Source organism: Phocoena phocoena, chromosome 1 (genome assembly GCF_963924675.1).
Source record: "Phocoena phocoena chromosome 1, mPhoPho1.1, whole genome shotgun sequence".
Classification (NCBI taxonomy): domain Eukaryota; kingdom Metazoa; phylum Chordata; class Mammalia; order Artiodactyla; family Phocoenidae; genus Phocoena; species Phocoena phocoena.
The window spans coordinates 117452535-117475061 of record NC_089219.1 but is presented as its reverse complement, the minus strand read 5'-3'; the positions used below and the strand labels follow the sequence as shown (position 1 = coordinate 117475061).

The window sequence follows — 22527 nt, the reverse complement described above, 5'->3', positions numbered from 1 at the left end:
TGAGGAGCGCTGGCGGAAGTGAGACTTCCGGGCAGGACATGTGACAGTCGGGTCTGTGATACAAGGGGCAGGTGGCAAGGAGAGGGGTCCGAGCCTGCAGGCTGGGGGGAAGGGCGGGGTGTGTGAGTGGGCTGTGGGGCGAGGAAGACGGTGGGAGAGGACCCCTTCGCGGTGGGGTGGCGGGTGGGCCCCCCAGACTGGTGTGCTGTGCGGCAAGGTGGTGAGGCCAAGCAATGGGTTGTTACTGGGGACGGTGGGTAGGAGGCAGGCAAGAGAACAACAGAAACGGAGCGCGCCACAGGGGCTAGGCGGGGTCCGAATGGGGTGGGGGCATTCTACTGCCCCAGAGGCATACGTCACCTCTCATCGGGAGAAACCATCCAGTCTCAGGTGTGTGTGGCGGCGGGGGTGGGGGGAGGAGGGGTTGAGGTTGAACGAGGCCAAGGGAGAGGTCCCCTCTGATCCAGCAATCCCACTCCTGGGTACGTACCTGGAAATGACGAAACAAGAGTTCAGAAAGGCACAAGCACCTCCGTGTTCACAGCGGCACTATTTGCACTAGCCAAGACATGGAAAAAACCCAAGTGCCCGTCCACGGGTGGCTAGTGCAAGAAGAGGTCGTATCTGTGTAGTACGGGGTATTACTCAGCCATCAATAAAAAAGAATGCAACATTGCCATTTGCTGCCACAAGACTGCTCCCAGAGAATATTACGCTTACTGAAGCATGTCCGACAGAGAAACACAAAGATATGTGGAATCTCAAAAGTACTACCACTGAATCTATGTGCGAAACAGAAAGGGGCTCACAGACCTGGAAAACACAGTGATGGTTACCCGAGGGAAAAAGGAGGGGTGGAGGGATAAATTAGGAGCTCGATGAACCGATACACAGTACTTCATATGAAGGAGATAAGCAACAAGGATTTACAGAATAACACAGGGAATGATATTCAATATCCTGCAATAACCTATACTGGAAATCAATCTGAAACAATATTAGACATGGAAAACAGTATCCCCTTTGCTGTACACCTGAAACTAACTCAGTGTGGTTACTCAACTCTTCTTCCTAAACCACGAGTACTAGTCCTTACAAGTAAGCAAGTAAATAAATAAATAAAAGCGACGAACAAAATAAATAGGAGAAACTGAGCCATCGGATGATCCAGCAATCCCCGTCGTGGGTACACATCCGCCAAAGAGAAAAACTGTCGCTTGAAGAGGTCCACGCACCCCCGTGTTTGTAGCTGCGCTACGTGCCACAGCCAAGACACAGAAAAAACCCATGTGCCCATCAGCAGTTGGCTGACAGAAAAAGATGTGGTGTATATGTACTGTGGAATAATACTCCGCCATTTCAGAGAATGAAATATTGCCATTTGCCACAATAAGGATGGTCCTAGAGATTCTTACACTTAGTGAAGTAAGTCTGACAGAGAAGCACAAAGATACGTGGAATCTAAAACATAATAGACAAGAATGTATGTGCAAAAGAGAAACAGACTCCCAGACAGAGAAAACACACTGATGGTTACCCGAGGAGAAAGGGAGGGGTGCGGACATAAAGTAGGAGCTGCGATGAACAGATACACCGGACTTCATATAAAAGACGTAAGCAACAAGGATTTCCAGTATAACACAGGGAACGATATACAATATCCTGTAGTAAGCTATCATGGAAAGCAATCTGAAACAATATTAGACATGGAAAACAGTATCCGCTTTGCTGTGCACCTGAAACCAACTCAATATTGTTAATCAGCTTTTCTTCCAAACTTACAGCTAGTCGTTCTTATAAGTAAGTAAGTGAGTAAATATTAACTGCATAAATAAAAAGAACACACTAAAGAAATAGGTGAAATATGAGCTCTCCTACGATCCAGCAATCCCCATCGTGGGTACACATCGGCAGAGGAGAGAAACTGTCATTTGAAGAGATCCATGCACCCCCATGTTCACAGCAGCACTACGGGCCACAGCCAAGACACGGACGAAACCCAAGTGCCCATCAACCGATGGCTGGCACAGGAAGACGTGGTATATATGTACTGTGGAATATTACTCAGCCACACAAAAGAGTGAGATATTGCCATTTGCACCAAGAAGGAGGGACGTAGAGTATATTACACTTAGCGACGTAAGTCAGGCGGAGAAGCACAAAGATATCTGGAATCCAAACCGTACTACAAACGAATGTATGTGCCAAAGAGAAGCAGACACACAGACATAGAAAACACACTGTTCGTTACCCAAGGGGAAAGTGCAGGGCAGGGGAAAATCCGGAGCTGCGATTAACAGAGAGGAAATACTATACATAAAGCACATAAGCAACAAGGATTTACCGTACAGCACAGGGAACTGTATTCACGTGTCGTGATAACGTATAATGGAAAATCACCTGGAAAAGGACATATAACCGAATCACTTTTGCTGTACACCTGAAAGTAACATAATGTTTAAACCAACCATACTGCTACGAAAAGGAGGAGAAGACGAAGGGGAAAAAAAGAGGGCAACGGGACGGAGGCAAGGGCAGGATCCTTGACAACGCAGGATTTGGAAAGGATCGGGGGGGGGGGGGGGAGTGGCGAGACAGGAGGTGGGAGGGTGGTGTTTGTGGGAGTAGGCAGGAGGCTGAGGTGGTGGTGCTGGGGTTGTTGTCCCGAGGTCTGATGCTGTTGGTGGGAGCAGAGGTTTAGAGGAGGGTGTGGTGTTTGTCGTGCTGATGGTGCTGGTGGCAGTAGCGGTGGAGGAGCGGGCCGGTGTTGGAAAACGTATTTCTCTTGAGGGTCAAAACATGAATCCAGCGTGTAGCCTGCGACGATAGTGTGGACGTCTTTGGAACTCCTCGTGCAAGTGAGCGCTTCTGGGACTCTCTAGGAAAATGGGATGTATCGCTCCCAGAGGTGGCAACTTGCTTGCTCCTGGTTGTGCAAAGATAGTATAATTTTCGGAGTGGGGGCAGAGTGAGGCAGAGAGCTTGGACACGTGGCGAAAGGTGAAGAGGTTGGGCTGTGCGGGTGCCAGTCTGGGGTGTTCCTTACTAGTGACAAGCGGGACACAAGCGGGGTCGGGGTCAGGAAGAGAACAAGGACAAGGAAGGGGTCTGGACGAAAGAGTGGCTGAGCCTGCGAGGTGTCAGGTCCTGGAGGCCTGGCTCCCGGGTGTGTGTGGGGTGGGGGCGTCTGCGTGGGAAGGCCAGGGGCCGGAAGGTGCGGTGGTGAGCGAGCTGTTGCAGGACCGGTGCCTTGCGTGTGGCAGCTGGGAAACCCAGCTCCGCTTTGGGGCTGCGGGAACCAAAAGGGGACGCTGCGTTTGCATGGGCCGGGAATCGAACCCGGGCCTCCCGCGTGGCAGGCGAGAATTCTACCACTGAACCACCCATGCACCGATGGCCGCTACTGCCCGCCCCTGCCCCAGTGGCGCTCGCCGCCAACCGCCGGACCCTGGTCACTGCTCGCCCCGTGGGCATGTGCTCCATTTGAGCAGGAGGCCGACGGGCCACCTGAATGAGAGGCTCCGGGCACTCTGGCCACCCCAGGGCGCGAGGCGGTCGGAAGCACCGATGGATGGAGGGACGCAGGCGGGCTCGGCCCTTCCTGCGCTTTCTCTGCCGTCCACGGAGCTGCGAGACTGCCGGTGTCGCCAGAGGAAGCCAGGAGGCGAACCGGCCAGGCCCGCGCCCGAATCCCAGTCAGGGCAGGCGAGGCGTGGCCTCTGCGGCTGAGCAGCGACGTTCCTCTCAGCCGCCGCCCGGCCCCGACGCACAGTCCCTCTGCTGGCTGGCTTTCTTGCTGGTGCGGGGCGTGCGAGGGCGGGCGGGGGCAGGGATCGGAGCTCGGGGCTGTGCAGGGACCGCGAGCGAAGGAGATGGACACCGGGCGCCGCCGCCGCCGCCGCCGCCGCCGCCGTCGCCGAGTGGCGCTCAGGCCCAAACACCAAAGGTGTCTGAGCCTCGCCTCTGCGCTCTGGCGGCCCCCCACCCTCCCGAGAGGTCCCGCTCGGCTGCGTTGGTTGTGAAGAGAAGCACTTTGGCAGACTGGCTGCTGGTTCCTGGACAGCCCGGTGACGGAGGGGGCGCGCCAGGATGTGCTTTGGTCCGGCCGGAGCAGCGGCTTCCCCGAGGGACTTGCACTGTGGCGCCGAGGTGGGTGGCTCGCGCTAGGGGCCGGACGTCTGTGGTGGGTGACAGGGCGTCCAGGGCTTCCGCTCACTACTCACTGGAGCACCGTTCCCGGGAGCGACTCCTGTGCCAGGCCCCGTGCAGGGAGGGCCCCCTGTTGGCTGGCCAGCAGGAGGCTGGGCTGCACGCGGCCCGGCCAGGATCCCAAGGCGAAAAAGCACCGAGGGCACGCACCGCAGGCCGGCAGGACGCTGTCGGCGGCCACCTCGCTGTGGCTGTGGAGGGAATGGAATGGGCAGGCGGGCCGTTGGGGCTGGCGGGAAGGACAGGATGTTGGAAAGAGGGAGAGCTGCTGCTGGCGGAAGTGGAAGAAAGGCTGCGAGAACGAGTCCGCTGTTCAGCAGGCAGAAGTCGGAGGGCGGGCGAGGCGTGGAGGGCTTTCCACGCGCGGCCGTTCTGCGTGTGGCGGTGGGGGCGGGGTGGAGCGGGGGAGAGGGCGTGGGGGGGGAGGGGCGAAGGCAGGCAGGCGGGCCGGCCGACCAGCAGCAGCAGCAGCCGCCGCCAGCAGGTGAGGAAAGATGTGCTGCGAAGGACTGAAGGGCTTCCTGGTGTGGGTGCAGGTAGGAGGGGGCGTAGGAGCTGGCGGGGAGGGCGTTTGTCCGGAAAGCCCGTGGCCGGAGGGCTCCTAGCGGGCCGTTTCTGCCAGGCCCGCGGCCGGCCGTGGCTGAGAAGGTCCCGCGTCTGAGAGGCGTGGATGTCCGGGCCGCAGTTTGGAGAGGCGGCAAGAGTGCGAGGCGCGAACGGACTGGAAGGCAGTAAAGCGCTGCCATAGGGCGGGCCAAAAGGCTGGCTTGTCAGGAGTGGGATTCGAACCCACGCCTCCAGGGGAGACTGCGACCTGAACGCAGCGCCTTAGACCGCTCGGCCATCCTGACGGCGGGCCTGGGCGTGCGCGCGGCCGCTCGGCTGGCTGGGACCCGACGCGACGCGAAGCCCGGTGCCCTAGGCGGGACGCGGTGCTCCGCGCCAGGCGCGCGGCCGTGTGGGTGAGCGACGGAGCGGGCGCGCGGCGGCCGACGGGGAGCAAGGCCAGACGACGCGCCTGGCTCCGCCGCGCTGGCGCCCTCGCCCACCCCCGGCCCCGGACGGAGCCGGGCCGCGTCTTGCCAGCCCCTGCCGCCGGCCCCCACCCGCGCCTCTCCCCGCCGGCCACGGCCAGGCGCGCGCCCACCCGCTCCTCGCAGCCTTGCTTTCGGTCTCGGGCCTCCTCCTCCCGGCGCGCTCCCCGCGTCGGAGGCAATGGGCAGCGCGCGCTCGGAGTTTTCAGCGCCACTTGGGTCCGGGTCCCTGTCGGGTCGGGGGCTGCTGCTTTGGAGGACGCGGTTGGTGTGGCGTTGGGTCGGGTCGGGCCCGTGCCGGGCGCCCGTGGTGGGCAGGGGGCCGGAGGGCAGGGGGAGGCGTCGGCAGGCAGCCCGAGAGCGTCCGGGCGCGGGGGCGGTGGCCGCCGTCCTCGTTAGTATAGTGGTGAGTATCCCCGCCTGTCACGCGGGAGACCGGGGTTCGATTCCCCGACGGGGAGGCAACACGCCCCCTTTTGGTGGCTGGCGCCGCTCTCTGTCCCGCCGCCGATCTCCCAAGGACCCTGCTTCTCCGCCCTGTGCCCTCCGTCCCCCAGCGAGGCGCAGGGCCCCAGCGCGTGCCCAGCCTGCCCACCCTCGACCCCCTCCAGCCCTCCAGCCCTCCGGCCCTTCCTCGCCGCCGGGCACTCAGTCGCCACGGCCGAGCGACGGCCTCCTCTGGACACCACAAGCTCTCGATGACGTTGCGGCCCGCCCAAAGTGGCTGTCTCCGTGGGCTCCTTGCGTCGCGACGCAAAGCTGCGCAGCTATGCACAGCTGCATGGGTGCACAGCTGCCGGGACGGGTGGGAGGCGGATGAGTGCCGTCCCCTGTCGGTGCGGGAAGTGGCCTGGCCAGGCGCCGGGTGGAGAAGGGCTTTGGCGAGCCGGGGTGCTGGAAGATGCGTGCGCCGGGGGCGGGGGCGGGGGCGGGGCCGGGCCGCGGCGTGGAGCCGAGGGACCTGGAGCAGCAAGGCAGCGAGAGCGCCCCCCTGAGGCGATCGGGCGGGTGGTCTAGGGCAGCTTCGTAGGGCTGGCGCGGGTGGGGCGCCGGGGGGCCTTGGTGGCGTCTGTGACGTCACAGAGCTGCCGGCCGGCGTGGCGTCGGGGCAGGGCTGCTCCAAGCGGCGGCGGCGGCGGCGGCGGCTGAGGAGGACGAGGAGGACGAGGGAGAGAAAGGGGAGCAGGAGGAGGAAGAGAAAGAGGAGGAGTCGGAAGAGAAGGAGGAGGAGGAGGAGGAAGAGGAGGAGGAGGGGGAGGAGGAAGCGGCGACGAGAGCGCGCTCGGGCGAGCCCGGTGCCGGCGTCTCGGGGCGGCCCGGGCTGTGCAGCGTTGGTGGTATAGTGGTGAGCATAGCTGCCTTCCAAGCAGTTGACCCGGGTTCGATTCCCGGCCAACGCAGCAGGCTGACCTTTTGCCGAGCTCCGCGGGCGGCCGGCCGGCCGGGGGCCTGTGAGGGAGAGCTGGGAGCAGGGAGCTCGGTGGCCCTAGCGGCTCTTCTTGTGTGTGCGAGAAGCAGGCGCGCAGTGTCCTGAGGGTGCTGCAAGCAGGAAGGACGGGAGGACACGTGGATTGCCAGGGGCGGCGCGGGGCTGGACTTGACAAGGCGGGGTCTTGGCGCCAAGGTGGCGCCGAGCGGCTGCTATGGGTCGAGCAGGAGCAGCGGTAGCGCCTGACGCTCCCTGGTGGTCTAGTGGTTAGGATTCGGCGCTCTCACCGCCGCGGCCCGGGTTCGATTCCCGGTCAGGGAAGCCTCTCTTCTTCCTCTCTACCTCACACCGTCCCCATCCCACTTTTAGGCGACGCTTGCTCCGCGGCCTCGGCGTCGCGCCCTGCCCGACAACAGCCGCCCGGTGCCCTGCACCTGCAGCCCAAGCCCTGCCAGGCAACCTCCACCCTCCCTGCCCGGCCAAACCTTCTGGCCGCACTGGCGCGCGCCCACTCGAGGCCTTCGACGTCCCGTGTCTTCCTTTTCACACGCTTGCCTCAGCCCCGAACACGAATGGCCGGGGCAGCGCCTCTCCCCGCCGAGGCTGTGGCCACGAGCAAACGCCCCCGCCTGTGTTTGGACTCTCCAGCAGCACTGCTTCTCCCCCACGGCGACGGCGGCGGCGGCAGCGACGGCGCTGTCACACGCGGTGCCTTCTGACATCGCCGGATCCCCTGTGGAAAGGAGCACCGGTGGGCAGACGGGTGCTTCGCAACACCGCAGCAGGTTTCCTGAACGGCCTTGCCGGGGCCCTGGGGGTGGCTGACAGTGTGGGATGAAGGTGTTTGTGGCCGTGGTCGGCGGCCACCCCACGCGGGTTAGGGAACGGAGCAGAACGAGCCCATGGAGAGAGGGCGGCGCTGGGCCGCGTGCTGGGAGGTGCGAGGAAGGGCCTGGGGTGTCTGGCTGGGGCGCGGGCAGGAGCGGGAGGTGTTGGGCTGGCGGGGACCTGGCCCGGGAGAGCGGCTGGCCACTCAGGCAGGGGCTCAGCAGAAGCTTGGAGTGGTGGCGGCACCTGGCCCGGCACGAGTGTGCGGGTGGGTCAGATCAGGGGGCGGGGTGGGCCTGGAGCAGGAGTGGGTCTGAGGAGCGCTGGCGGAAGTGAGACTTCCGGGCAGGACATGTGACAGTCGGGTCTGTGATACAAGGGGCAGGTGGCAAGGAGAGGGGTCCGAGCCTGCAGGCTGGGGGGAAGGGCGGGGTGTGTGAGTGGGCTGTGGGGCGAGGAAGACGGTGGGAGAGGACCCCTTCGCGGTGGGGTGGCGGGTGGGCGCCCCAGACTGGTGTGCTGTGCGGCAAGGTGGTGAGGCCAAGCAATGGGTTGTTACTGGGGACGGTGGGTAGGAGGCAGGCAAGAGAACAACAGAAACGGAGCGCGCCACAGGGGCTAGGCGGGGTCCGAATGGGGTGGGGGCATTCTACTGCCCCAGAGGCATACGTCACCTCTCATCGGGAGAAACCATCCAGTCTCAGGTGTGTGTGGCGGCGGGGGTGGGGGGAGGAGGGGTTGAGGTTGAACGAGGCCAAGGGAGAGGTCCCCTCTGATCCAGCAATCCCACTCCTGGGTACGTACCTGGAAATGACGAAACAAGAGTTCAGAAAGGCACAAGCACCTCCGTGTTCACAGCGGCACTATTTGCACTAGCCAAGACATGGAAAAAACCCAAGTGCCCGTCCACGGGTGGCTAGTGCAAGAAGAGGTCGTATCTGTGTAGTACGGGGTATTACTCAGCCATCAATAAAAAAGAATGCAACATTGCCATTTGCTGCCACAAGACTGCTCCCAGAGAATATTACGCTTACTGAAGCATGTCCGACAGAGAAACACAAAGATATGTGGAATCTCAAAAGTACTACCACTGAATCTATGTGCGAAACAGAAAGGGGCTCACAGACCTGGAAAACACAGTGATGGTTACCCGAGGGAAAAAGGAGGGGTGGAGGGATAAATTAGGAGCTCGATGAACCGATACACAGTACTTCATATGAAGGAGATAAGCAACAAGGATTTACAGAATAACACAGGGAATGATATTCAATATCCTGCAATAACCTATACTGGAAATCAATCTGAAACAATATTAGACATGGAAAACAGTATCCCCTTTGCTGTACACCTGAAACTAACTCAGTGTGGTTACTCAACTCTTCTTCCTAAACCACGAGTACTAGTCCTTACAAGTAAGCAAGTAAATAAATAAATAAAAGCGACGAACAAAATAAATAGGAGAAACTGAGCCATCGGATGATCCAGCAATCCCCGTCGTGGGTACACATCCGCCAAAGAGAAAAACTGTCGCTTGAAGAGGTCCACGCACCCCCGTGTTTGTAGCTGCGCTACGTGCCACAGCCAAGACACAGAAAAAACCCATGTGCCCATCAGCAGTTGGCTGACAGAAAAAGATGTGGTGTATATGTACTGTGGAATAATACTCCGCCATTTCAGAGAATGAAATATTGCCATTTGCCACAATAAGGATGGTCCTAGAGATTCTTACACTTAGTGAAGTAAGTCTGACAGAGAAGCACAAAGATACGTGGAATCTAAAACATAATAGACAAGAATGTATGTGCAAAAGAGAAACAGACTCCCAGACAGAGAAAACACACTGATGGTTACCCGAGGAGAAAGGGAGGGGTGCGGACATAAAGTAGGAGCTGCGATGAACAGATACACCGGACTTCATATAAAAGACGTAAGCAACAAGGATTTCCAGTATAACACAGGGAACGATATACAATATCCTGTAGTAAGCTATCATGGAAAGCAATCTGAAACAATATTAGACATGGAAAACAGTATCCGCTTTGCTGTGCACCTGAAACCAACTCAATATTGTTAATCAGCTTTTCTTCCAAACTTACAGCTAGTCGTTCTTATAAGTAAGTAAGTGAGTAAATATTAACTGCATAAATAAAAAGAACACACTAAAGAAATAGGTGAAATATGAGCTCTCCTACGATCCAGCAATCCCCATCGTGGGTACACATCGGCAGAGGAGAGAAACTGTCATTTGAAGAGATCCATGCACCCCCATGTTCACAGCAGCACTACGGGCCACAGCCAAGACACGGACGAAACCCAAGTGCCCATCAACCGATGGCTGGCACAGGAAGACGTGGTATATATGTACTGTGGAATATTACTCAGCCACACAAAAGAGTGAGATATTGCCATTTGCACCAAGAAGGAGGGACGTAGAGTATATTACACTTAGCGACGTAAGTCAGGCGGAGAAGCACAAAGATATCTGGAATCCAAACCGTACTACAAACGAATGTATGTGCCAAAGAGAAGCAGACACACAGACATAGAAAACACACTGTTCGTTACCCAAGGGGAAAGTGCAGGGCAGGGGAAAATCCGGAGCTGCGATTAACAGAGAGGAAATACTATACATAAAGCACATAAGCAACAAGGATTTACCGTACAGCACAGGGAACTGTATTCACGTGTCGTGATAACGTATAATGGAAAATCACCTGGAAAAGGACATATAACCGAATCACTTTTGCTGTACACCTGAAAGTAACATAATGTTTAAACCAACCATACTGCTACGAAAAGGAGGAGAAGACGAAGGGGAAAAAAAGAGGGCAACGGGACGGAGGCAAGGGCAGGATCCTTGACAACGCAGGATTTGGAAAGGATCGGGGGGGGGGGGGGGAGTGGCGAGACAGGAGGTGGGAGGGTGGTGTTTGTGGGAGTAGGCAGGAGGCTGAGGTGGTGGTGCTGGGGTTGTTGTCCCGAGGTCTGATGCTGTTGGTGGGAGCAGAGGTTTAGAGGAGGGTGTGGTGTTTGTCGTGCTGATGGTGCTGGTGGCAGTAGCGGTGGAGGAGCGGGCCGGTGTTGGAAAACGTATTTCTCTTGAGGGTCAAAACATGAATCCAGCGTGTAGCCTGCGACGATAGTGTGGACGTCTTTGGAACTCCTCGTGCAAGTGAGCGCTTCTGGGACTCTCTAGGAAAATGGGATGTATCGCTCCCAGAGGTGGCAACTTGCTTGCTCCTGGTTGTGCAAAGATAGTATAATTTTCGGAGTGGGGGCAGAGTGAGGCAGAGAGCTTGGACACGTGGCGAAAGGTGAAGAGGTTGGGCTGTGCGGGTGCCAGTCTGGGGTGTTCCTTACTAGTGACAAGCGGGACACAAGCGGGGTCGGGGTCAGGAAGAGAACAAGGACAAGGAAGGGGTCTGGACGAAAGAGTGGCTGAGCCTGCGAGGTGTCAGGTCCTGGAGGCCTGGCTCCCGGGTGTGTGTGGGGTGGGGGCGTCTGCGTGGGAAGGCCAGGGGCCGGAAGGTGCGGTGGTGAGCGAGCTGTTGCAGGACCGGTGCCTTGCGTGTGGCAGCTGGGAAACCCAGCTCCGCTTTGGGGCTGCGGGAACCAAAAGGGGACGCTGCGTTTGCATGGGCCGGGAATCGAACCCGGGCCTCCCGCGTGGCAGGCGAGAATTCTACCACTGAACCACCCATGCACCGATGGCCGCTACTGCCCGCCCCTGCCCCAGTGGCGCTCGCCGCCAACCGCCGGACCCTGGTCACTGCTCGCCCCGTGGGCATGTGCTCCATTTGAGCAGGAGGCCGACGGGCCACCTGAATGAGAGGCTCCGGGCACTCTGGCCACCCCAGGGCGCGAGGCGGTCGGAAGCACCGATGGATGGAGGGACGCAGGCGGGCTCGGCCCTTCCTGCGCTTTCTCTGCCGTCCACGGAGCTGCGAGACTGCCGGTGTCGCCAGAGGAAGCCAGGAGGCGAACCGGCCAGGCCCGCGCCCGAATCCCAGTCAGGGCAGGCGAGGCGTGGCCTCTGCGGCTGAGCAGCGACGTTCCTCTCAGCCGCCGCCCGGCCCCGACGCACAGTCCCTCTGCTGGCTGGCTTTCTTGCTGGTGCGGGGCGTGCGAGGGCGGGCGGGGGCAGGGATCGGAGCTCGGGGCTGTGCAGGGACCGCGAGCGAAGGAGATGGACACCGGGCGCCGCCGCCGCCGCCGCCGCCGCCGCCGTCGCCGAGTGGCGCTCAGGCCCAAACACCAAAGGTGTCTGAGCCTCGCCTCTGCGCTCTGGCGGCCCCCCACCCTCCCGAGAGGTCCCGCTCGGCTGCGTTGGTTGTGAAGAGAAGCACTTTGGCAGACTGGCTGCTGGTTCCTGGACAGCCCGGTGACGGAGGGGGCGCGCCAGGATGTGCTTTGGTCCGGCCGGAGCAGCGGCTTCCCCGAGGGACTTGCACTGTGGCGCCGAGGTGGGTGGCTCGCGCTAGGGGCCGGACGTCTGTGGTGGGTGACAGGGCGTCCAGGGCTTCCGCTCACTACTCACTGGAGCACCGTTCCCGGGAGCGACTCCTGTGCCAGGCCCCGTGCAGGGAGGGCCCCCTGTTGGCTGGCCAGCAGGAGGCTGGGCTGCACGCGGCCCGGCCAGGATCCCAAGGCGAAAAAGCACCGAGGGCACGCACCGCAGGCCGGCAGGACGCTGTCGGCGGCCACCTCGCTGTGGCTGTGGAGGGCATGGAATGGGCAGGCGGGCCGTTGGGGCTGGCGGGAAGGACAGGATGTTGGAAAGAGGGAGAGCTGCTGCTGGCGGAAGTGGAAGAAAGGCTGCGAGAACGAGTCCGCTGTTCAGCAGGCAGAAGTCGGAGGGCGGGCGAGGCGTGGAGGGCTTTCCACGCGCGGCCGTTCTGCGTGTGGCGGTGGGGGCGGGGTGGAGCGGGGGAGAGGGCGTGGGGGGGGAGGGGCGAAGGCAGGCAGGCGGGCCGGCCGACCAGCAGCAGCAGCAGCCGCCGCCAGCAGGTGAGGAAAGATGTGCTGCGAAGGACTGAAGGGCTTCCTGGTGTGGGTGCAGGTAGGAGGGGGCGTAGGAGCTGGCGGGGAGGGCGTTTGTCCGGAAAGCCCGTGGCCGGAGGGCTCCTAGCGGGCCGTTTCTGCCAGGCCCGCGGCCGGCCGTGGCTGAGAAGGTCCCGCGTCTGAGAGGCGTGGATGTCCGGGCCGCAGTTTGGAGAGGCGGCAAGAGTGCGAGGCGCGAACGGACTGGAAGGCAGTAAAGCGCTGCCATAGGGCGGGCCAAAAGGCTGGCTTGTCAGGAGTGGGATTCGAACCCACGCCTCCAGGGGAGACTGCGACCTGAACGCAGCGCCTTAGACCGCTCGGCCATCCTGACGGCGGGCCTGGGCGTGCGCGCGGCCGCTCGGCTGGCTGGGACCCGACGCGACGCGAAGCCCGGTGCCCTAGGCGGGACGCGGTGCTCCGCGCCAGGCGCGCGGCCGTGTGGGTGAGCGACGGAGCGGGCGCGCGGCGGCCGACGGGGAGCAAGGCCAGACGACGCGCCTGGCTCCGCCGCGCTGGCGCCCTCGCCCACCCCCGGCCCCGGACGGAGCCGGGCCGCGTCTTGCCAGCCCCTGCCGCCGGCCCCCACCCGCGCCTCTCCCCGCCGGCCACGGCCAGGCGCGCGCCCACCCGCTCCTCGCAGCCTTGCTTTCGGTCTCGGGCCTCCTCCTCCCGGCGCGCTCCCCGCGTCGGAGGCAATGGGCAGCGCGCGCTCGGAGTTTTCAGCGCCACTTGGGTCCGGGTCCCTGTCGGGTCGGGGGCTGCTGCTTTGGAGGACGCGGTTGGTGTGGCGTTGGGTCGGGTCGGGCCCGTGCCGGGCGCCCGTGGTGGGCAGGGGGCCGGAGGGCAGGGGGAGGCGTCGGCAGGCAGCCCGAGAGCGTCCGGGCGCGGGGGCGGTGGCCGCCGTCCTCGTTAGTATAGTGGTGAGTATCCCCGCCTGTCACGCGGGAGACCGGGGTTCGATTCCCCGACGGGGAGGCAACACGCCCCCTTTTGGTGGCTGGCGCCGCTCTCTGTCCCGCCGCCGATCTCCCAAGGACCCTGCTTCTCCGCCCTGTGCCCTCCGTCCCCCAGCGAGGCGCAGGGCCCCAGCGCGTGCCCAGCCTGCCCACCCTCGACCCCCTCCAGCCCTCCAGCCCTCCGGCCCTTCCTCGCCGCCGGGCACTCAGTCGCCACGGCCGAGCGACGGCCTCCTCTGGACACCACAAGCTCTCGATGACGTTGCGGCCCGCCCAAAGTGGCTGTCTCCGTGGGCTCCTTGCGTCGCGACGCAAAGCTGCGCAGCTATGCACAGCTGCATGGGTGCACAGCTGCCGGGACGGGTGGGAGGCGGATGAGTGCCGTCCCCTGTCGGTGCGGGAAGTGGCCTGGCCAGGCGCCGGGTGGAGAAGGGCTTTGGCGAGCCGGGGTGCTGGAAGATGCGTGCGCCGGGGGCGGGGGCGGGGGCGGGGCCGGGCCGCGGCGTGGAGCCGAGGGACCTGGAGCAGCAAGGCAGCGAGAGCGCCCCCCTGAGGCGATCGGGCGGGTGGTCTAGGGCAGCTTCGTAGGGCTGGCGCGGGTGGGGCGCCGGGGGGCCTTGGTGGCGTCTGTGACGTCACAGAGCTGCCGGCCGGCGTGGCGTCGGGGCAGGGCTGCTCCAAGCGGCGGCGGCGGCGGCGGCGGCTGAGGAGGACGAGGAGGACGAGGGAGAGAAAGGGGAGCAGGAGGAGGAAGAGAAAGAGGAGGAGTCGGAAGAGAAGGAGGAGGAGGAGGAGGAAGAGGAGGAGGAGGGGGAGGAGGAAGCGGCGACGAGAGCGCGCTCGGGCGAGCCCGGTGCCGGCGTCTCGGGGCGGCCCGGGCTGTGCAGCGTTGGTGGTATAGTGGTGAGCATAGCTGCCTTCCAAGCAGTTGACCCGGGTTCGATTCCCGGCCAACGCAGCAGGCTGACCTTTTGCCGAGCTCCGCGGGCGGCCGGCCGGCCGGGGGCCTGTGAGGGAGAGCTGGGAGCAGGGAGCTCGGTGGCCCTAGCGGCTCTTCTTGTGTGTGCGAGAAGCAGGCGCGCAGTGTCCTGAGGGTGCTGCAAGCAGGAAGGACGGGAGGACACGTGGATTGCCAGGGGCGGCGCGGGGCTGGACTTGGCAAGGCGGGGTCTTGGCGCCAAGGTGGCGCCGAGCGGCTGCTATGGGTCGAGCAGGAGCAGCGGTAGCGCCTGACGCTCCCTGGTGGTCTAGTGGTTAGGATTCGGCGCTCTCACCGCCGCGGCCCGGGTTCGATTCCCGGTCAGGGAAGCCTCTCTTCTTCCTCTCTACCTCACACCGTCCCCATCCCACTTTTAGGCGACGCTTGCTCCGCGGCCTCGGCGTCGCGCCCTGCCCGACAACAGCCGCCCGGTGCCCTGCACCTGCAGCCCAAGCCCTGCCAGGCAACCTCCACCCTCCCTGCCCGGCCAAACCTTCTGGCCGCACTGGCGCGCGCCCACTCGAGGCCTTCGACGTCCCGTGTCTTCCTTTTCACACGCTTGCCTCAGCCCCGAACACGAATGGCCGGGGCAGCGCCTCTCCCCGCCGAGGCTGTGGCCACGAGCAAACGCCCCCGCCTGTGTTTGGACTCTCCAGCAGCACTGCTTCTCCCCCACGGCGACGGCGGCGGCGGCAGCGACGGCGCTGTCACACGCGGTGCCTTCTGACATCGCCGGATCCCCTGTGGAAAGGAGCACCGGTGGGCAGACGGGTGCTTCGCAACACCGCAGCAGGTTTCCTGAACGGCCTTGCCGGGGCCCTGGGGGTGGCTGACAGTGTGGGATGAAGGTGTTTGTGGCCGTGGTCGGCGGCCACCCCACGCGGGTTAGGGAACGGAGCAGAACGAGCCCATGGAGAGAGGGCGGCGCTGGGCCGCGTGCTGGGAGGTGCGAGGAAGGGCCTGGGGTGTCTGGCTGGGGCGCGGGCAGGAGCGGGAGGTGTTGGGCTGGCGGGGACCTGGCCCGGGAGAGCGGCTGGCCACTCAGGCAGGGGCTCAGCAGAAGCTTGGAGTGGTGGCGGCACCTGGCCCGGCACGAGTGTGCGGGTGGGTCAGATCAGGGGGCGGGGTGGGCCTGGAGCAGGAGTGGGTCTGAGGAGCGCTGGCGGAAGTGAGACTTCCGGGCAGGACATGTGACAGTCGGGTCTGTGATACAAGGGGCAGGTGGCAAGGAGAGGGGTCCGAGCCTGCAGGCTGGGGGGAAGGGCGGGGTGTGTGAGTGGGCTGTGGGGCGAGGAAGACGGTGGGAGAGGACCCCTTCGCGGTGGGGTGGCGGGTGGGCGCCCCAGACTGGTGTGCTGTGCGGCAAGGTGGTGAGGCCAAGCAATGGGTTGTTACTGGGGACGGTGGGTAGGAGGCAGGCAAGAGAACAACAGAAACGGAGCGCGCCACAGGGGCTAGGCGGGGTCCGAATGGGGTGGGGGCATTCTACTGCCCCAGAGGCATACGTCACCTCTCATCGGGAGAAACCATCCAGTCTCAGGTGTGTGTGGCGGCGGGGGTGGGGGGAGGAGGGGTTGAGGTTGAACGAGGCCAAGGGAGAGGTCCCCTCTGATCCAGCAATCCCACTCCTGGGTACGTACCTGGAAATGACGAAACAAGAGTTCAGAAAGGCACAAGCACCTCCGTGTTCACAGCGGCACTATTTGCACTAGCCAAGACATGGAAAAAACCCAAGTGCCCGTCCACGGGTGGCTAGTGCAAGAAGAGGTCGTATCTGTGTAGTACGGGGTATTACTCAGCCATCAATAAAAAAGAATGCAACATTGCCATTTGCTGCCACAAGACTGCTCCCAGAGAATATTACGCTTACTGAAGCATGTCCGACAGAGAAACACAAAGATATGTGGAATCTCAAAAGTACTACCACTGAATCTATGTGCGAAACAGAAAGGGGCTCACAGACCTGGAAAACACAGTGATGGTTACCCGAGGGAAAAAGGAGGGGTGGAGGGATAAATTAGGAGCTCGATGAACCGATACACAGTACTTCATATGAAGGAGATAAGCAACAAGGATTTACAGAATAACACAGGGAATGATATTCAATATCCTGCAATAACCTATACTGGAAATCAATCTGAAACAATATTAGACATGGAAAACAGTATCCCCTTTGCTGTACACCTGAAACTAACTCAGTGTGGTTACTCAACTCTTCTTCCTAAACCACGAGTACTAGTCCTTACAAGTAAGCAAGTAAATAAATAAATAAAAGCGACGAACAAAATAAATAGGAGAAACTGAGCCATCGGATGATCCAGCAATCCCCGTCGTGGGTACACATCCGCCAAAGAGAAAAACTGTCGCTTGAAGAGGTCCACGCACCCCCGTGTTTGTAGCTGCGCTACGTGCCACAGCCAAGACACAGAAAAAACCCATGTGCCCATCAGCAGTTGGCTGACAGAAAAAGATGTGGTGTATATGTACTGTGGAATAATACTCCGCCATTTCAGAGAATGAAATATTGCCATTTGCCACAATAAGGATGGTCCTAGAGATTCTTACACTTAGTGAAGTAAGTCTGACAGAGAAGCACAAAGATACGTGGAATCTAAAACATAATAGACAAGAATGTATGTGCAAAAGAGAAACAGACTCCCAGACAGAGAAAACACACTGATGGTTACCCGAGGAGAAAGGGAGGGGTGCGGACATAAAGTAGGAGCTGCGATGAACAGATACACCGGACTTCATATAAAAGACGTAAGCAACAAGGATTTCCAGTATAACACAGGGAACGATATACAATATCCTGTAGTAAGCTATCATGGAAAGCAATCTGAAACAATATTAGACATGGAAAACAGTATCCGCTTTGCTGTGCACCTGAAACCAACTCAATATTGTTAATCAGCTTTTCTTCCAAACTTACAGCTAGTCGTTCTTATAAGTAAGTAAGTGAGTAAATATTAACTGCATAAATAAAAAGAACACACTAAAGAAATAGGTGAAATATGAGCTCTCCTACGATCCAGCAATCCCCATCGTGGGTACACATCGGCAGAGGAGAGAAACTGTCATTTGAAGAGATCCATGCACCCCCATGTTCACAGCAGCACTACGGGCCACAGCCAAGACACGGACGAAACCCAAGTGCCCATCAACCGATGGCTGGCACAGGAAGACGTGGTATATATGTACTGTGGAATATTACTCAGCCACACAAAAGAGTGAGATATTGCCATTTGCACCAAGAAGGAGGGACGTAGAGTATATTACACTTAGCGACGTAAGTCAGGCGGAGAAGCACAAAGATATGTGGAATCCAAACCGTACTACAAACGAATGTATGTGCCAAAGAGAAGCAGACACACAGACATAGAAAACACACTGTTCGTTACCCAAGGGGAAAGTGCAGGGCAGGGGAAAATCCGGAGCTGCGATTAACAGAGAGGAAATACTATACATAAAGCACATAAGCAACAAGGATTTACCGTACAGCACAGGGAACTGTATTCACGTGTCGTGATAACGTATAATGGAAAATCACCTGGAAAAGGACATATAACCGAATCACTTTTGCTGTACACCTGAAAGTAACATAATGTTTAAACCAACCATACTGCTACGAAAAGGAGGAGAAGACGAAGGGGAAAAAAAGAGGGCAACGGGACGGAGGCAAGGGCAGGATCCTTGACAACGCAGGATTTGGAAAGGATGGGGGGGGGGGGAGTGGCGAGACAGGAGGTGGGAGGGTGGTGTTTGTGGGAGTAGGCAGGAGGCTGAGGTGGTGGTGCTGGGGTTGTTGTCCCGAGGTCTGATGCTGTTGGTGGGAGCAGAGGTTTAGAGGAGGGTGTGGTGTTTGTCGTGCTGATGGTGCTGGTGGCAGTAGCGGTGGAGGAGCGGGCCGGTGTTGGAAAACGTATTTCTCTTGAGGGTCAAAACATGAATCCAGCGTGTAGCCTGCGACGATAGTGTGGACGTCTTTGGAACTCCTCGTGCAAGTGAGCGCTTCTGGGACTCTCTAGGAAAATGGGATGTATCGCTCCCAGAGGTGGCAACTTGCTTGCTCCTGGTTGTGCAAAGATAGTATAATTTTCGGAGTGGGGGCAGAGTGAGGCAGAGAGCTTGGACACGTGGCGAAAGGTGAAGAGGTTGGGCTGTGCGGGTGCCAGTCTGGGGTGTTCCTTACTAGTGACAAGCGGGACACAAGCGGGGTCGGGGTCAGGAAGAGAACAAGGACAAGGAAGGGGTCTGGACGAAAGAGTGGCTGAGCCTGCGAGGTGTCAGGTCCTGGAGGCCTGGCTCCCGGGTGTGTGTGGGGTGGGGGTGTCTGCGTGGGAAGGCCAGGGGCCGGAAGGTGCGGTGGTGAGCGAGCTGTTGCAGGACCGGTGCCTTGCGTGTGGCAGCTGGGAAACCCAGCTCCGCTTTGGGGCTGCGGGAACCAAAAGGGGACGCTGCGTTTGCATGGGCCGGGAATCGAACCCGGGCCTCCCGCGTGGCAGGCGAGAATTCTACCACTGAACCACCCATGCACCGATGGCCGCTACTGCCCGCCCCTGCCCCAGTGGCGCTCGCCGCCAACCGCCGGACCCTGGTCACTGCTCGCCCCGTGGGCATGTGCTCCATTTGAGCAGGAGGCCGACGGGCCACCTGAATGAGAGGCTCCGGGCACTCTGGCCACCCCAGGGCGCGAGGCGGTCGGAAGCACCGATGGATGGAGGGACGCAGGCGGGCTCGGCCCTTCCTGCGCTTTCTCTGCCGTCCACGGAGCTGCGAGACTGCCGGTGTCGCCAGAGGAAGCCAGGAGGCGAACCGGCCAGGCCCGCGCCCGAATCCCAGTCAGGGCAGGCGAGGCGTGGCCTCTGCGGCTGAGCAGCGACGTTCCTCTCAGCCGCCGCCCGGCCCCGACGCACAGTCCCTCTGCTGGCTGGCTTTCTTGCTGGTGCGGGGCGTGCGAGGGCGGGCGGGGGCAGGGATCGGAGCTCGGGGCTGTGCAGGGACCGCGAGCGAAGGAGATGGACACCGGGCGCCGCCGCCGCCGCCGCCGCCGCCGCCGTCGCCGAGTGGCGCTCAGGCCCAAACACCAAAGGTGTCTGAGCCTCGCCTCTGCGCTCTGGCGGCCCCCCACCCTCCCGAGAGGTCCCGCTCGGCTGCGTTGGTTGTGAAGAGAAGCACTTTGGCAGACTGGCTGCTGGTTCCTGGACAGCCCGGTGACGGAGGGGGCGCGCCAGGATGTGCTTTGGTCCGGCCGGAGCAGCGGCTTCCCCGAGGGACTTGCACTGTGGCGCCGAGGTGGGTGGCTCGCGCTAGGGGCCGGACGTCTGTGGTGGGTGACAGGGCGTCCAGGGCTTCCGCTCACTACTCACTGGAGCACCGTTCCCGGGAGCGACTCCTGTGCCAGGCCCCGTGCAGGGAGGGCCCCCTGTTGGCTGGCTAGCAGGAGGCTGGGCTGCACGCGGCCCGGCCAGGATCCCAAGGCGAAAAAGCACCGAGGGCACGCACCGCAGGCCGGCAGGACGCTGTCGGCGGCCACCTCTCCGTGGCTGTGGAGGGAATGGAATGGGCAGGCGGGCCGTTGGGGCTGGCGGGAAGGACAGGATGTTGGAAAGAGGGAGAGCTGCTGCTGGCGGAAGTGGAAGAAAGGCTGCGAGAACGAGTCCGCTGTTCAGCAGGCAGAAGTCGGAGGGCGGGCGAGGCGTGGAGGGCTTTCCACGCGCGGCCGTTCTGCGTGTGGCGGTGGGGGCGGGGTGGAGCGGGGGAGAGGGCGTGGGGGGGAGGGGCGAAGGCAGGCAGGCGGGCCGGCCGACCAGCAGCAGCAGCAGCAGCAGCAGCCGCCAGCAGGTGAGGAAAGATGTGCTGCGAAGGACTGAAGGGCTTCCTGGTGTGGGTGCAGGTAGGAGGGGGCGTAGGAGCTGGCGGGGAGGGCGTTTGTCCGGAAAGCCCGTGGCCGGAGGGCTCCTAGCGGGCCGTTTCTGCCAGGCCCGCGGCCGGCCGTGGCTGAGAAGGTCCCGCGTCTGAGAGGCGTGGATGTCCGGGCCGCAGTTTGGAGAGGCGGCAAGAGTGCGAGGCGCGAACGGACTGGAAGGCAGTAAAGCGCTGCCATAGGGCGGGCCAAAAGGCTGGCTTGTCAGGAGTGGGATTCGAACCCACGCCTCCAGGGGAGACTGCGACCTGAACGCAGCGCCTTAGACCGCTCGGCCATCCTGACGGCGGGCCTGGGCGTGCGCGCGGCCGCTCGGCTGGCTGGGACCCGACGCGACGCGAAGCCCGGTGCCCTAGGCGGGACGCGGTGCTCCGCGCCAGGCGCGCGGCCGTGTGGGTGAGCGACGGAGCGGGCGCGCGGCGGCCGACGGGGAGCAAGGCCAGACGACGCGCCTGGCTCCGCCGCGCTGGCGCCCTCGCCCACCCCCGGCCCCGGACGGAGCCGGGCCGCGTCTTGCCAGCCCCTGCCGCCGGCCCCTACCCGCGCCTCTCCCCGCCGGCCACGGCCAGGCGCGCGCCCACCCGCTCCTCGCAGCCTTGCTTTCGGTCTCGGGCCTCCTCCTCCCGGCGCGCTCCCCGCGTCGGAGGCAATGGGCAGCGCGCGCTCGGAGTTTTCAGCGCCACTTGGGTCCGGGTCCCTGTCGGGTCGGGGGCTGCTGCTTTGGAGGACGCGGTTGGTGTGGCGTTGGGTCGGGTCGGGCCCGTGCCGGGCGCCCGTGGTGGGCAGGGGGCCGGAGGGCAGGGGGAGGCGTCGGCAGGCAGCCCGAGAGCGTCCGGGCGCGGGGGCGGTGGCCGCCGTCCTCGTTAGTATAGTGGTGAGTATCCCCGCCTGTCACGCGGGAGACCGGGGTTCGATTCCCCGACGGGGAGGCAACACGCCCCCTTTTGGTGGCTGGCGCCGCTCTCTGTCCCGCCGCCGATCTCCCAAGGACCCTGCTTCTCCGCCCTGTGCCCTCCGTCCCCCAGCGAGGCGCAGGGCCCCAGCGCGTGCCCAGCCTGCCCACCCTCGACCCCCTCCAGCCCTCCAGCCCTCCGGCCCTTCCTCGCCGCCGGGCACTCAGTCGCCACGGCCGAGCGACGGCCTCCTCTGGACACCACAAGCTCTCGATGACGTTGCGGCCCGCCCAAAGTGGCTGTCTCCGCGGGCTCCTTGCGTCGCGACGCAAAGCTGCGCAGCTACGCACAGCTGCATGGGTGCACAGCTGCCGGGACGGGTGGGAGGCGGATGAGTGCCGTCCCCTGTCGGTGCGGGAAGTGACCTGGCCAGGCGCCGGGCGGAGAAGGGCTTTGGCGAGCCGGGGTGCTGGAAGATGCGTGCGCCGGGGGCGGGGGCGGGGCCGGGCCGCGGCGTGGAGCCGAGGGACCTGGAGCAGCAAGGCAGCGAGAGCCCCCCCCTGAGGCGATCGGGCGGGTGGTCTAGGGCAGCTTCGTAGGGCTGGCGCGGGTGGGGCGCCGGGGGGCCTTGGTGGCGTCTGTGACGTCACAGAGCTGCCGGCCGGCGTGGCGTCGGGGCAGGGCTGCTCCAAGCGGCAGCTGCGGCGGCGGCGGCTGAGGAGGACGAGGAGGACGAGGGAGAGAAAGGGGAGCAGGAGGAGGAAGAGAAGGAGGAGGAGTCGGAAGAGAAGGAGGAGGAGGAGGAGGAAGAGGAGGAGGAGGGGGAGGAGGAAGCGGCGACGAGAGCGTGCTCGGGCGAGCCCGGTGCCGGCGTCTCGGGGCGGCCCGGGCTGTGCAGCGTTGGTGGTATAGTGGTGAGCATAGCTGCCTTCCAAGCAGTTGACCCGGGTTCGATTCCCGGCCAACGCAGCAGGCTGACCTTTTGCCGAGCTCCGCGGGCGGCCGGCCGGGGGCCTGTGAGGGAGAGCTGGGAGCAGGGAGCTCGGTGGCCCTAGCGGCTCTTCTTGTGTGTGCGAGAAGCAGGCGCGCAGTGTCCTGAGGGTGCTGCAAGCAGGAAGGACGGGAGGACACGTGGATTGCCAGGGGCGGCGCGTGGCTGGACTTGGCAAGGCGGGGTCTTGGCGCCAAGGTGGCGCCGAGCGGCTGCTACGGGTCGAGCAGGAGCAGCGG

General features: G+C 62.4%; 14 non-coding genes across 14 annotated transcripts; 8 read left to right on the top strand and 6 right to left on the bottom strand.

Moving 5' to 3' along the window:
* Positions 1-3318: 3318 nt before the first annotated feature.
* Positions 3319-3389, bottom strand: TRNAG-GCC (transfer RNA glycine (anticodon GCC)). The gene has a single exon. It is a non-coding gene; the product is annotated as a tRNA-Gly (tRNA).
* Positions 3390-4977: 1588 nt separating this feature from the next.
* Positions 4978-5060, bottom strand: TRNAL-CAG (transfer RNA leucine (anticodon CAG)). The gene has a single exon. It is a non-coding gene; the product is annotated as a tRNA-Leu (tRNA).
* Positions 5061-5632: 572 nt separating this feature from the next.
* On the top strand, positions 5633-5704 carry TRNAD-GUC (transfer RNA aspartic acid (anticodon GUC)). The gene has a single exon. It is a non-coding gene; the product is annotated as a tRNA-Asp (tRNA).
* An 867-nt stretch (positions 5705-6571) lies between these two features.
* Positions 6572-6643, top strand: TRNAG-UCC (transfer RNA glycine (anticodon UCC)). Its single transcript has one exon. It is a non-coding gene; the product is annotated as a tRNA-Gly (tRNA).
* Positions 6644-6921: 278 nt separating this feature from the next.
* On the top strand, positions 6922-6993 carry TRNAE-CUC (transfer RNA glutamic acid (anticodon CUC)). The gene has a single exon. It is a non-coding gene; the product is annotated as a tRNA-Glu (tRNA).
* A 4139-nt stretch (positions 6994-11132) lies between these two features.
* Positions 11133-11203, bottom strand: TRNAG-GCC (transfer RNA glycine (anticodon GCC)). The gene has a single exon. It is a non-coding gene; the product is annotated as a tRNA-Gly (tRNA).
* Positions 11204-12791: 1588 nt separating this feature from the next.
* Positions 12792-12874, bottom strand: TRNAL-CAG (transfer RNA leucine (anticodon CAG)). The gene has a single exon. It is a non-coding gene; the product is annotated as a tRNA-Leu (tRNA).
* A 572-nt stretch (positions 12875-13446) lies between these two features.
* TRNAD-GUC (transfer RNA aspartic acid (anticodon GUC)) lies at positions 13447-13518 on the top strand. The gene has a single exon. It is a non-coding gene; the product is annotated as a tRNA-Asp (tRNA).
* An 867-nt stretch (positions 13519-14385) lies between these two features.
* Positions 14386-14457, top strand: TRNAG-UCC (transfer RNA glycine (anticodon UCC)). Its single transcript has one exon. It is a non-coding gene; the product is annotated as a tRNA-Gly (tRNA).
* A 278-nt stretch (positions 14458-14735) lies between these two features.
* On the top strand, positions 14736-14807 carry TRNAE-CUC (transfer RNA glutamic acid (anticodon CUC)). The gene has a single exon. It is a non-coding gene; the product is annotated as a tRNA-Glu (tRNA).
* Positions 14808-18942: 4135 nt separating this feature from the next.
* On the bottom strand, positions 18943-19013 carry TRNAG-GCC (transfer RNA glycine (anticodon GCC)). Its single transcript has one exon. It is a non-coding gene; the product is annotated as a tRNA-Gly (tRNA).
* A 1593-nt stretch (positions 19014-20606) lies between these two features.
* Positions 20607-20689, bottom strand: TRNAL-CAG (transfer RNA leucine (anticodon CAG)). Its single transcript has one exon. It is a non-coding gene; the product is annotated as a tRNA-Leu (tRNA).
* Positions 20690-21261: 572 nt separating this feature from the next.
* Positions 21262-21333, top strand: TRNAD-GUC (transfer RNA aspartic acid (anticodon GUC)). The gene has a single exon. It is a non-coding gene; the product is annotated as a tRNA-Asp (tRNA).
* An 861-nt stretch (positions 21334-22194) lies between these two features.
* On the top strand, positions 22195-22266 carry TRNAG-UCC (transfer RNA glycine (anticodon UCC)). Its single transcript has one exon. It is a non-coding gene; the product is annotated as a tRNA-Gly (tRNA).
* The last annotated feature ends 261 nt before the right edge of the window (positions 22267-22527 follow it).